Raw genomic sequence first — 11,479 nt, 5'->3', positions numbered from 1 at the left:
CGCCACCGGCGCGGGACTCGCCACAGCCCGGCCGCTGCCGAGGTGCCTCACCCCGGGGCGAGGAGAGGGGAGGCAGCCCGGAGCCGAGAAGAAAAACCAAGTCCTGTCAGGCTTTTGTTTTATTTCTTTTTTAAATAAAGGCTTTAGTGCTTCTTGCACCTATTATTAAAGTAATTGGGCCAAATAGCACTCTGGCGGTAGAGGAAGAATAACACGCCTCTTGGACACCGCTCAGACGCGTTCCTGTTCAAGGTTACGGGGCAGCTCTGCCCGCTGCTCTGGCACAGTACGCTCCTTGGCACTGCCCCTCAGTTTCACTTCAAGTGTGCTTTGGACAATTCTCGCTGCTCCCCGGACACCTTGGTAATCGGTACTACCGGCCAAGGAAGGAGAGACGACAGATGAGGAGGATTTGCTCCTTCGCCGAGGTCTCCTCTCCTGTCAGAAGCGTGCAAATACATCCTCATCTGCACTTGACAGAAACTCTCAAGCCCCAAATGCTTTGGCTATGCCTGTAATTCAATTTTTCCGCTGCCTCTTTTGGCCACAACAAACATCACAGGCTCCATCCATACCCTACTCTGCCCTAGGGAAATCACTCTACAGTCTACTAGGCATCCCTCAACCTAATGCCATAAAGCTTTTCCTTTACAGTTCATTTATCACCGCTGTACATTAACTTTAAAAAGTGATCAAGTAGCCTTTTTCTTTACTCCCACCCATTTTAGCCCTACATTCCCTTCTGAATTAAATTATCACAGATTTTACTTGCCAGAAGTTTCCAATAACATCATCCTAAGTGGGGCAAGTGTTTTTGAAGAAACTCTAGTTTATTTTCAGAGATGAAGAAGGATGTAGAAGAGGTAGTCAAAGGACCATGGGTGTTCCCAAGAACACCTTGGCCATTGCCAGTGGTATTATGGGTAAACACCCACAAGAGAAAGGAGGTAGCATGACTGGGACCTGGAAGCACACAGAGAATCATGTAAGACACAAACCAGCCAAACACCACCAAAGACTTCCTCCAGCTAACCACACCTCAGGAACCATCTTCTTTTTGCAAAATTTTCGACTGTTTTCCAAAGCTGGAGAATGCCAGTCCCCAAATTCAATGCGAGTTTTTCCTTCCCAGCAAGGAAAAGTGCTTCCTGTGAGCAGCTGTGGCTGTGTGCTGGGGTGATGGAGGCACCCAGCAGCACGGAGCTGCCACATGCTGTTTGCCTTGGCAGGGTCTGCTGCAGGGGAATCTTGCACCAACACGGCCAGCTAACCTCGGACTGCTGTGGGTACCAGGAATGATGACGCTGTCCGAGAGATGGAGGAGCTAAGAAAACATATTTTTGACAGGTATGTGTACACACACAGACTCTGAAAGTAAACTTACTCTTCATTCTTTACCAGCATGTGGGTATGTACAGCCCTGCACACACAACCAAGATTGCATCCTCATGATGCAAGAGTTAATAGTGCTTTCCACTTAAATCCATGAATTCCTGCAAGGCCAGATTAAACGTCTCTGCCACAACATCACTCTTCTATGCCGTACATGTCAATGTCCTGCTCCTACTGACCTCAAAAACACAGCTGCAGTGTCAGGAATGGCAATGTTTCCAAAATTACTCAAATAAACAAGCAAGCTCAACATGTAGACTCAGCTGGTTTCACTTCTGCAGCACACCTGTACAAAACCAAGGGGACAGTTCCTCGAGCTGTTACATCTCACAGCTCCACTGCTAGCCAGCTGAGGAATCAGCTCTGTTACATGAGGTACCTCAACCACAAATACTTCTAAAGAAAAGGGTTATTAAATTATTTCCTCCAAGAGCTACAGCTGAAACCATGAAGAAATTCCTTATACAGCAACTACAGCCCTGTAACACTTGGCTCTGCATGCCACTCACCTCCAGGGTTTCAGAGCAGTGACTGGGACAGTGCTGGACACCCTCCTCATGCAGGGAACTTCCCACCATCTCTCAGGATATCCCTCTGCAGATACAACCCTCCAGGTTACAAAGTGTTTTGATCCTTGAAAGTTTATTATTGGTGGGGAAAAAAACCAAAAAACCAACCAACCCAAACTTTGCAGTGTCTTTCACAAACCCTGAAGCCTTAGGGATGCTCTGCTGGAGGCCATCAATCCCCATGTGTGCAGTGCTCAGCTGGCCAGGCTGCCCACAGATCTGCAGGAGGTCCAAGCTCCAGAGAAGCCCTCCATGTGAGCTGCCAGAGATCCAGCCAGGCTGACAGCAAACCAGTCCGATGAGATTTTGAAAGTTGCTGGGATTCCTTCCGATTTGGCAATGATTCCTCAGTGTCTTTTAGACCATCTAGGGGAAAAAAAAAAAAGAATTAAGATAAATCTTGGGTTTGTTCTCATCTGGGAAAAACCCTTTGCTTCTCTTCTGACCCTTTTAGTGTGGACATAGGGTGTCAGGCTTACCCAGGTGCATGTCTCCATTTTGCCTTAAGACTGCAGCAAAGCTGGATTCCCCTTAAACTTCCGGATGTCACCATGGTGATGTTTTTGCCATGCAGAACTTCCCAGGCATGCATACTCCATTCCAAAAGCCCTGGCCACTTGGGCTAAATCCCCAGCAGCTGCAGGAGCCCACCACACATGCCTGAGCTGCTCCAGTTTGCTCCAGGAAGGGACACCTACATGCTAGCCACATCATTCAAATACACATCCATATTCATAAACATCAACTTTCCATTATGTAATCGAACCGGAAAATACCTGGAATATACACATCATGATAGACCTGATCTTATTTCTAAAATCTCCCCCCTGCACATTTAAGGAGGCTTTTTTTTGCCATAGAAATCCTGCAAACTAGACTCAAACAGGTGTCATCTTTACCTTGCTAAAGTGAGGAACACACACAAGAGGAAATCAAAAATTGTCAGAAATGACAGAACCAAACTGCAGGATAAAGTGTTATATCATCAGAATGCAATTATAGTATGACCTTTTACACAGCTTCTACATTCTACTGTTAATTTTTGTGACTGATGTATTATCCCAATTATGGCTCTGTATTTTATCTTGCAAAGCTTAATGGTTTTTATTCATTCCAAAATAGCTTTTATTGATGACTACCTGTTAGTTTCAAAAGCTGCTGGGATTATCACACTGAGGGTCAACTCACACTTATCTCTTCCCTGTGCCTCTATGAAATGGCCTTGTCCTGGGAGGCTGCTGTTAGTGGAGGCTTTGTAAGTCAAGAAGTGGGAGTAGGTCCTTAGCATGCATATGGGGAAGGAACAGAACTTATCTGTTTTGGAGCTTTTAATTCAATACAATACTGTCTTTTTTATATATTCATTTTTTCTAATAAACAGTAACTATTTATTAGAAAAACAGGGACACCTGGAAAGTTACTTCACTAAACGTAAAGGTTTCATGTTTCCTATTAAGTTAGAAATTACGTGGTCAGGATTTTACAATTTGTGGTTTCTTTTTAGATTGTTTTGGTTATACGCAAATGTGCTGTGCAAAATACAAAGGCAATAATCTTTCTGAAACTGCTGACGACCAGGTCATTAAGTAAGGTGGCTGGTCACATTTCATAAACTAAAGAACATTGTTGGAAGAGGAATAACTTTTAAAAGTTAAGAGGTGACTTTTGTAAATTCTCACACTGATGACGAGTGTAGGATGATTGCACAATTAATTCTTTGTGGCACGCAAAGAAATCTGCAGCCATAACTGCGGTCGTGTAGAATCTCAGTCATTCTGATGCAGGGTGCTCGGGAAAAAAACTTTTGAATTCTCCTTTTTATAAAAATACACGTATAAAGGTTCAACTCGGAGAGCCAAGGTGGCACCTAATAAAGGTGAGGCAAAGAGGAGATGACAAATAATGGAAAATTGTAATATATACTATAATAAAACCTTAGATTTTACTGTTTATTATCCTTAGCGAAGTAGAAGTCCATACCTCTGTGCTGCACATTTCATTAGTGTGCGCTGTAACGCCTGGGTGAATTTGAGAGCAAACCCTGCTGACCTTACTAACACAAGCAGCCCCACTGCCCCAGGATTGCATTTCACACAACCACAGCCCATTCCTGCAGCACTCATGTTCCAGAAGATAAAGGCTACTTTATAGAACATGCTGTTTGACACGCAAGACTGCTACCCATATATACATATGTAACTACTTGTCAACTTGCAAACCAAAGGTATGTTTCTGATATATATAAAAGGAGAGAATTTATTTGTGTGAACCAGAACGTATTTTATATATATATAGAACAAATGTAAAATATATAACAGGAATAAGAACTTTTATTTTTATATGTATTTATAGACACACACATTTTTGTGTATTTATAAATATATGTATTCATACATACATATCTATATATATATAAAAAATCCTCATTCCTACAAATAGATTTAATAATTTCAGGGGAAACAGTCACAAGAGCAGTCAACAGAATCTGATCCAAAAAGCCATTTGGGTGTGATCTCTGTGAACTTATGGAATGGCATCATCACCATCAAGTAAGAACACAAAGCTGTAATGTCCACACAACAGTGTATAGTCTGTGTTTAAAACTGCACCTTAATAAAAGACATCTAGAATGCAATTAACCCCCCAAAAACTGTACCAAAGACCACCAAAAAAAACCCCAAAACAACAACACTGGAACTTTAGACAGGACACCTCAAGCCAGAATGACTAAAATCTGAAAGAAAGGGGAATGTTCAGGAAGTGCTGAGATATTACAGTTGACCCTCAGAATAATTCCCCACTCTCCAAAAAAAAAAAAAAAAGTCTTGTGGATAAGAGGGAAAGGGGACAGAAAGGAACATCACCATTTTACATGGCTTGGATTTTAGAACTCCTAAAATAGCTTCTCGCCAGTAAAGTTGCACCCTGCCGCCACAGAGTACAGCCAGACATTAGGGGGTCTAGGGAAGCATCAGTAGCCTAAACCCACTATTCTACAAACATACACATTTTCTATAAAGGCTGCACACATTAGCGCTGCATCCAAAGAGGTTTCTGCTTCCAACAGCCAATTTCCAGCTTTGAATCAGTTAAGATTCAAGTCTTCATAAAAACTTTGCCAGAAAAGTTGCCCCATGGTTACACCTCTTGGAGTTTGATTCCCTCAAGTGCTTTCTCAAACCTGCTTGTCAGCCTTGAGGATGCCACACTAATCTTCTCTGTATCATTCCAGTTTTAGTCTATGTGTCACTGAAAAAAAGGCCTTCCTTAATCCTAGCACCTGTGGTTTTAATCACCACAGGAAATCCTGTTTCCACTTAAGTCAGTAAGACTTAAATATCAGCAGAGGAAAATGATCAGATTCACTAACTAAAAATAAAAATAATTAAAATAAGACAAGAGAAATATAAGCTCAGTGGTTTATAAACCAGAGGGCCTTGACATCTACTTATAGCAAGCATGACAAAGTAAAGACAGTAGGGTAAAAGTCATCCCTTTAATCTCAAGGTTTGAACTAGTGACCTGCATCTCCTTCTCAGTATTACAGCTGTTGCCTTCTATTTCTGAACTGCATGGTGATGACTTGGGTTATACCTCATTAAGTAACACACAAATGATATCTGTAAATATTGTATTCCTAACAGAGCATCTACTGGAGTTTATTCAACAAATTAAAACCATGTAACTCAAGCTAGAATGTGCACCCAGGTTGCACTGTTGAAGTTTTAAGAAAATTATGTGTATAGCAAATTAATTGGCAGCAACTTCAAAAATGGGCCAGCCAGTAATGCCATATTTAAATCATATTCTGCAGCTACAGAAAACAAATAGGTCTGGGTCTGGCATCCTGACTTCTTCACAAGCTGCCTGTGCAGTCTGCACAGATGAAAAGCTCTAATAAGCTAACATGGCTTCAACATGTTTTTTTCCTAATGGTTTGAAAGCAACACATGTTCAAGAATGTCCTAGAAAGCTTACAGAAAGCAATGCATTGTTTCATATTACCTCATGAAACAAAACCAAACCCACAACCAAACCAAACCAAACCTCATGCAGTACCAAGCTTTTGTGCTGAACTCACCAGATTAGTGCAGAGGTCTTTGCCTCTCAGCCTTACACATTTTAAAACCCATTTTCTATGCCTGGCTACTGAAATCAATGAATGCAGTATTCCTGACTGGCAGATCAAACTACATCCTCCCAGCCTGGTGACTCCATCTAGAATTAGAACAGAAAGATCCATTTCTGTGCTAGAATTTTGGTCCATACCCAGATTATTTTAGAGCTGGATCTTGAATAGGCCACCTCTGTGGAGTTGTACAGGTGTTCAGTATCTGCTTCTCCTGAATCCACGATCTTTTAGATGGGACTGCAGTTAAAGTAACCTACTCCCCTGGTTTTAGCTGGGCTCTGCGGACAAGTCTCTAAACTTCCCCATCATGGATATAGACTGAGAGCTGAAATGTCTCCTCTCACAGATTCTAGTGTCATTTGAACATCCACCTCATCAACAATTAAATCAGAGTGTAAAAATGCCTACACATTGGCTGAAAATGCGCATCAGACCCAGTAGTGTCTCACATAAAGGACCTGAGTCCACAAACCCATAACTGCAGTCTTACAAAATTAAAAGCAATTAATTAATCATGAGGCAGACAGTCCAGCAATGCGCTTCAGCAGCAACTGAAGTGAATGAGAATCTAAGACAATGGTCTGTGTCTGGGAGGCACAATATTGACATAGAAAGACATACATTTCCCTGCTTGAACTATCCTCTTCACATAAAATGTGTTCCACTTTAATTCTAGGCAATGACAACAACATTTAAAATAAAAGAACACTCCAGCAGTTTAAAAAAAAGAAAAGGCAAAACATAGCAGATGTCGAGAACAGCACTGGCAATCCTGGTCTGACCTGCTGGTTGCAGTGCTACAATATCAGAAAGGTGTTCAGCATCTTGCAAGGCCTGACCAGTCCCTTTCTAACACAATCCACAAGAATGAATATCAATATATCATCCTCCCAGGCTGCATCTGTTTGATCAATGTTCATACTGGAAGTGTATTTATACTTGGGTCCAATACATTGTTTTGGCTGAGTAATGCATCCTTAAACTGAGGATCTTGTCTGAAGGTTCTGAGAATCTTCAGTCTTTTTCTGCTAATCATGAAGAGACACTCACTTGAGAATCTTATGAAGTCCTTCTTAATTAATGAGTATTTCTTTCATAAGCATGTACCAAATTTCAGCAGGTACTGTCAAATACTTCACTGCTCTAAAATAACACCATATACAAAACCATACAGCTGTTACCTCTTGTACAAAACTATACTACCGCAGCAATATTGCACTACTGTGCAATATGAACCTCTTTTGAAACTCATTGGAGCTATAAGTGAGGATGAAGAGGTACCCAGTGGTGGAAAGGCTGACAATGTGTGTTTGATTGCCCTTTGCCTCCAAGCAGCCCTGCGAGGCGTGACTGTGAAGTTCGGATGGGCAGAACTCAATTACCAACAGCTCGGCTACTCAGCTCTCCAGTGACAGTTTTCATTCAGCTGCCTGACCTCAGGCACCCTTCCTGAAATGGACACAGGCCAGTTCTTGTCCCTGGACATAGGGTACCCTAAGTACCCTAAGTAAAGGGCTGTTCCATTGCCCACAAAACTTGCAATTTATGGATCACTTAAAAACCAAAGAAAATCCTCTTGAGATAAACTGTACTCAACCTGAAAGTCAATGCAAAATCTGCATAATCAAGAAAGCTTTTCACTATCTTGTTGCTTGAATCAAAAAACACTTGCAGGTTTTTCTGTTCTGAACAAGATGGGAATGCCCTCCTTTATCAGGATAGAAAAGCAAAGTTCAAAGCAAGAGAGTGATTGAATAGCCAAGGGCCTTAAGTCACAATCTCCAAGATTATATTCATAATGCACTTTACAAAGGGCTCATAAATGGCTGGTGGAATCTTTAAGTACTTCAGGTTTTAAAACGACAGCAAACAACCCTCTGTTACCTTCTACTTATGATCACACATGCCTACAACAGATGATTTAAAGAACTATTAACATAACATCAGCAGGTTTTATATTTAACCATTTCTAAATTACGCATGAAGTTTCTGATAAGAAGTGTAACCAGTTTATCTTGTAAGTGAACTGTTTCTATTAATTATTCAGCTACTTCTGAGAACACTATGTCTGTAAGAAATCCTAGTGGTATCAAAACCTCAATGCAAGTCTGATCCTGGTTAGCAGTTCACAATTAACACCACCACATATACTGAAAACAGAGTTAAGAAACACTCAGAAAATGTAAAATAACGCTTCAAAGTTCATGCACTGGCATGAGAGAATGGGCTATTGAATCAACACTGTGAAGAAATAATGCATTTTATGAGTATTCCTAAAATCACCTTCCAAAGTACCTCTGGGAAGCCACTTATGCTCATGAGTTCACATCCAACAGCTTGATGAAACTGCCCCAATTCATTTAACAATTTTGTATCCAACAGGTTAAACACATGAATTTAAACAAAAAGAAGTCATTCCAAGGGATGAAGCGTTACACAAACGCAAGGATCTTTCATGTTGAAGGTATTCAGTTTGACTGGAGTTTCATTTTCAACATGTCCCCTAAGACAGAAAAGCAACTGAAAAGCAACAAAATGCTTTGTCTAAGAAGTATCAGCCATTGCTACAAGTCTGAAAAAGAATGATTAAGAAAAAGCCCTTATCTGCTAGATCACTTACAGAGGTGAAACATTTAAGGTTTACATGCTGCAAGAGGTTAGAAGCCACGACTTTACAACAGCACTAAATGAAATCTACAGTCTTCTACCATCTGTTAATCAAGAACTTTTTCAGTCTCCAGTGTCTGAGGTCTTAGACTCCCGAGTTTAACATCTTACTTAGCACAGGGACCCCATCTGTGTAACATGATCCTGAGTCTCCACTACCTCAAGCCTTCTCCTGGCCCTCTCACTCCTTACCTCAGCAAGTCTTGAAGAAATCATTGAGCAATTTGCAGGGATTGGAAGTGAACAACACTGATGACTGCTCTGTGTGTATATTAACTGTGCCAGGACTCATTTCATAAGAATGAGAAGTTTGTCATTTTCAGTTGTGCAGAGTGTTTTGTGCCAGATGACTTCTGCCTTCCTCCCCAGAGACAGCTACTGAGCCAGCTCCGAACAGATGCAGCTCTACAGACCACCTTCTTCTGGAAGCATCAGATAGTCAAAATACTTTTATGGCCTCCAAACAATTAATTTCTCCCTTTAAAACAAATCAGACAAAAAAGCCCTATCTTCATGAGGAAGCAGCTTCCAGCTCTTTTGTTCTGCTCAACCTGTGAACCCAGGAGAACCTGCCTCACAGCTGCAGAAGTGGGAGCTCTTCCCTCCAGGTTTTAGCAGCGAAGATGCTGCGGTACAGTGGCAACAGGCACAACAAGAATATTCCATCACCACTCCCAAAGTGTTTCCCTAACAGGAGGTTGAAGAAAAGCAGGGACAAGACAGTTATTTTTTCCATAGGCCAACTCATGCTTTCCTTGATGAAAAAAAGTTAGCACAATTAATGTGAAGAAAAATTAGACCAGGGGACAAGAGACACGGGGAAGAGCTGACCCTGTGCCTTCTCTTATTAAACAAAACTCTTTTCTTTGCGTGCAATCCATAGAATATTAAACTTTACATACTCTGGAATTGGCCTGAAGCCTAACAAAACTGGAACCACCCCATCCTTATTGGCTTTATATAGATAGGTACAGAAATATACAAAGTTGAGATGATTCATGCTCTCTGGAATGAAGGGCAGCAGCACAGCTTTGCTTGAGCAGAGATATTCATGGGAGCAGGAAAAACAGAGCGAGCACTCTGACTGCTGGGAAAAGCTGCTGAAGGTTGTTCTTGGTAGCTATTGAAGAGGAAGAACATTACTGAAAACGGGGGTAGGGCAGCTCAGAGAAGAGACTGGAAGGTGCCTACGCCAAACAAGATCTTTTGAGCTGCTAGTCAACAAAAACAAAACTTGTGAAATAAAGCAGCCTAAAATCAAAATACATAGTTAGCAATTTTTGTAATTCTCTGAGCTTCTTGGCATATGGCACAAAAAAAGGACAAGGCAAAGACAAGGTACAGTATAAAATTTAAATAACTACTCCATATACATAAAAATATAAGTATTATGCTTCTTTAAAAGGCAAGAAATGCTCTCCACGTATAGGCTATGCACTCTAAATGAAAAGGAAGCTCAAAATACCTTTAGCAATATGGATAGAGTCCACATTTTTCTGAAACACACATGAGACACTTCAGTGCTTTAATCAAAACACTACTCCAAAAATGCACAAATAAACACCCAAGTATTCTAAAAGTATTTGGAAAGCATTCTGAAATTTTTAATAATCACCTCAGGATGCCGCAGTCTCTAAGAAAAACTCAGATTATTTTCCAGAACTTTGATTATGGAAAGAAACCGCTGATACGAAACTAGAGAACAACTGTAGATTTAAGGGTGCTGATGTAATTTTTCCACAGAAAGCAGCTGAACTCTGTAGAAAGAGAGCAGTGTCAGGTTAGAATGTTATGCTGCTTCACAGACTCAGACCCCATTGCAGCACGTTTTTGCACTGCACTAATGAGACGGTGACTCTCACTGCACAGCTGTACAGATGTCGAGCCTGCCGAAGCTGGGATAGTCATATGTCAAACTTCTGTGGTTTTGCCACTTGGTATTTTGGGTGTATGCCTTCATTTGTGATAATAAATATCAGACCACAAACTAATGTCTCCTCAGATATCTAATATGTTCAACACTCAAAACAGCTTGAAAATCTAAACATTTCTGCTGTTCGCTTTGAGTTCTCTTCAAAGAATTATGCTACAATATATACCAGATGAATAGGCTAGGGATAAGACAATGATTGCCAGTTGTTGGGATGGGTTTCTCTGCCATTTTGTACCTATATTTTTTATCCTGCAGTACACACAAAGTTCAAACAATGCGTTCATTACGAAAATCTAAATCCTACTGCATGTTTCCATGCTGAAGACTGAAAATTTCAAAGTTGCTCCTAATCATATCTTGCCTCTAAGCAGGTACAAAGAAAGGTTTGTATGTAAGGCATCTGTAGAAATGGATAGAACAGTACTATGTATTTTAAGTATCAATTAATAGGCCCCAAGGCTTTTCTTCACATAGCAAATGGGGAAATGTGATAGCAAAGTTAAACAAATGACACAGCATCAGTCAGTCAGTCTGGAACAGCAAAGGCAGCAGAATTCAACCCCAGTCTCTCATTTAGAACACCTTAATCACCACACAGTTCCTTCTGTATGCATATGCTTACAGAAAATATATTATTATTATTATGTGTGTTAGCTTCTGCACCTCTGCAACCAACAACTAACTACTGAGGAGAAATTGCTGTAGCTTAAACAAAGCCAGTTGTGTTACCCTGACAGATGACTTCCACATTTGTTACTGTTAGGGCACACAACTAGGAGGAAGGGC

General features: G+C 40.9%; 1 long non-coding RNA gene across 1 annotated transcript; it reads left to right on the top strand.

Annotated features, from left to right (window-relative positions):
* The first annotated feature begins 183 nt into the window (after positions 1-183).
* Positions 184-8,609, top strand: LOC108445609. The gene is made up of 2 exons (XR_001860544.1): positions 184-1,347; positions 8,476-8,609. It is a non-coding gene; the product is annotated as an uncharacterized LOC108445609 (long non-coding RNA).
* Positions 8,610-11,479: the final 2,870 nt, after the last annotated feature.

Source organism: Corvus brachyrhynchos, unplaced genomic scaffold, assembly GCF_000691975.1.
Source record: "Corvus brachyrhynchos isolate BGI_N302 unplaced genomic scaffold, ASM69197v1 scaffold101, whole genome shotgun sequence".
NCBI classification, from domain to species: domain Eukaryota; kingdom Metazoa; phylum Chordata; class Aves; order Passeriformes; family Corvidae; genus Corvus; species Corvus brachyrhynchos.
Note: the sequence above shows the minus strand (reverse complement) of the source record. Positions and strands in the feature narration are given on the sequence as shown.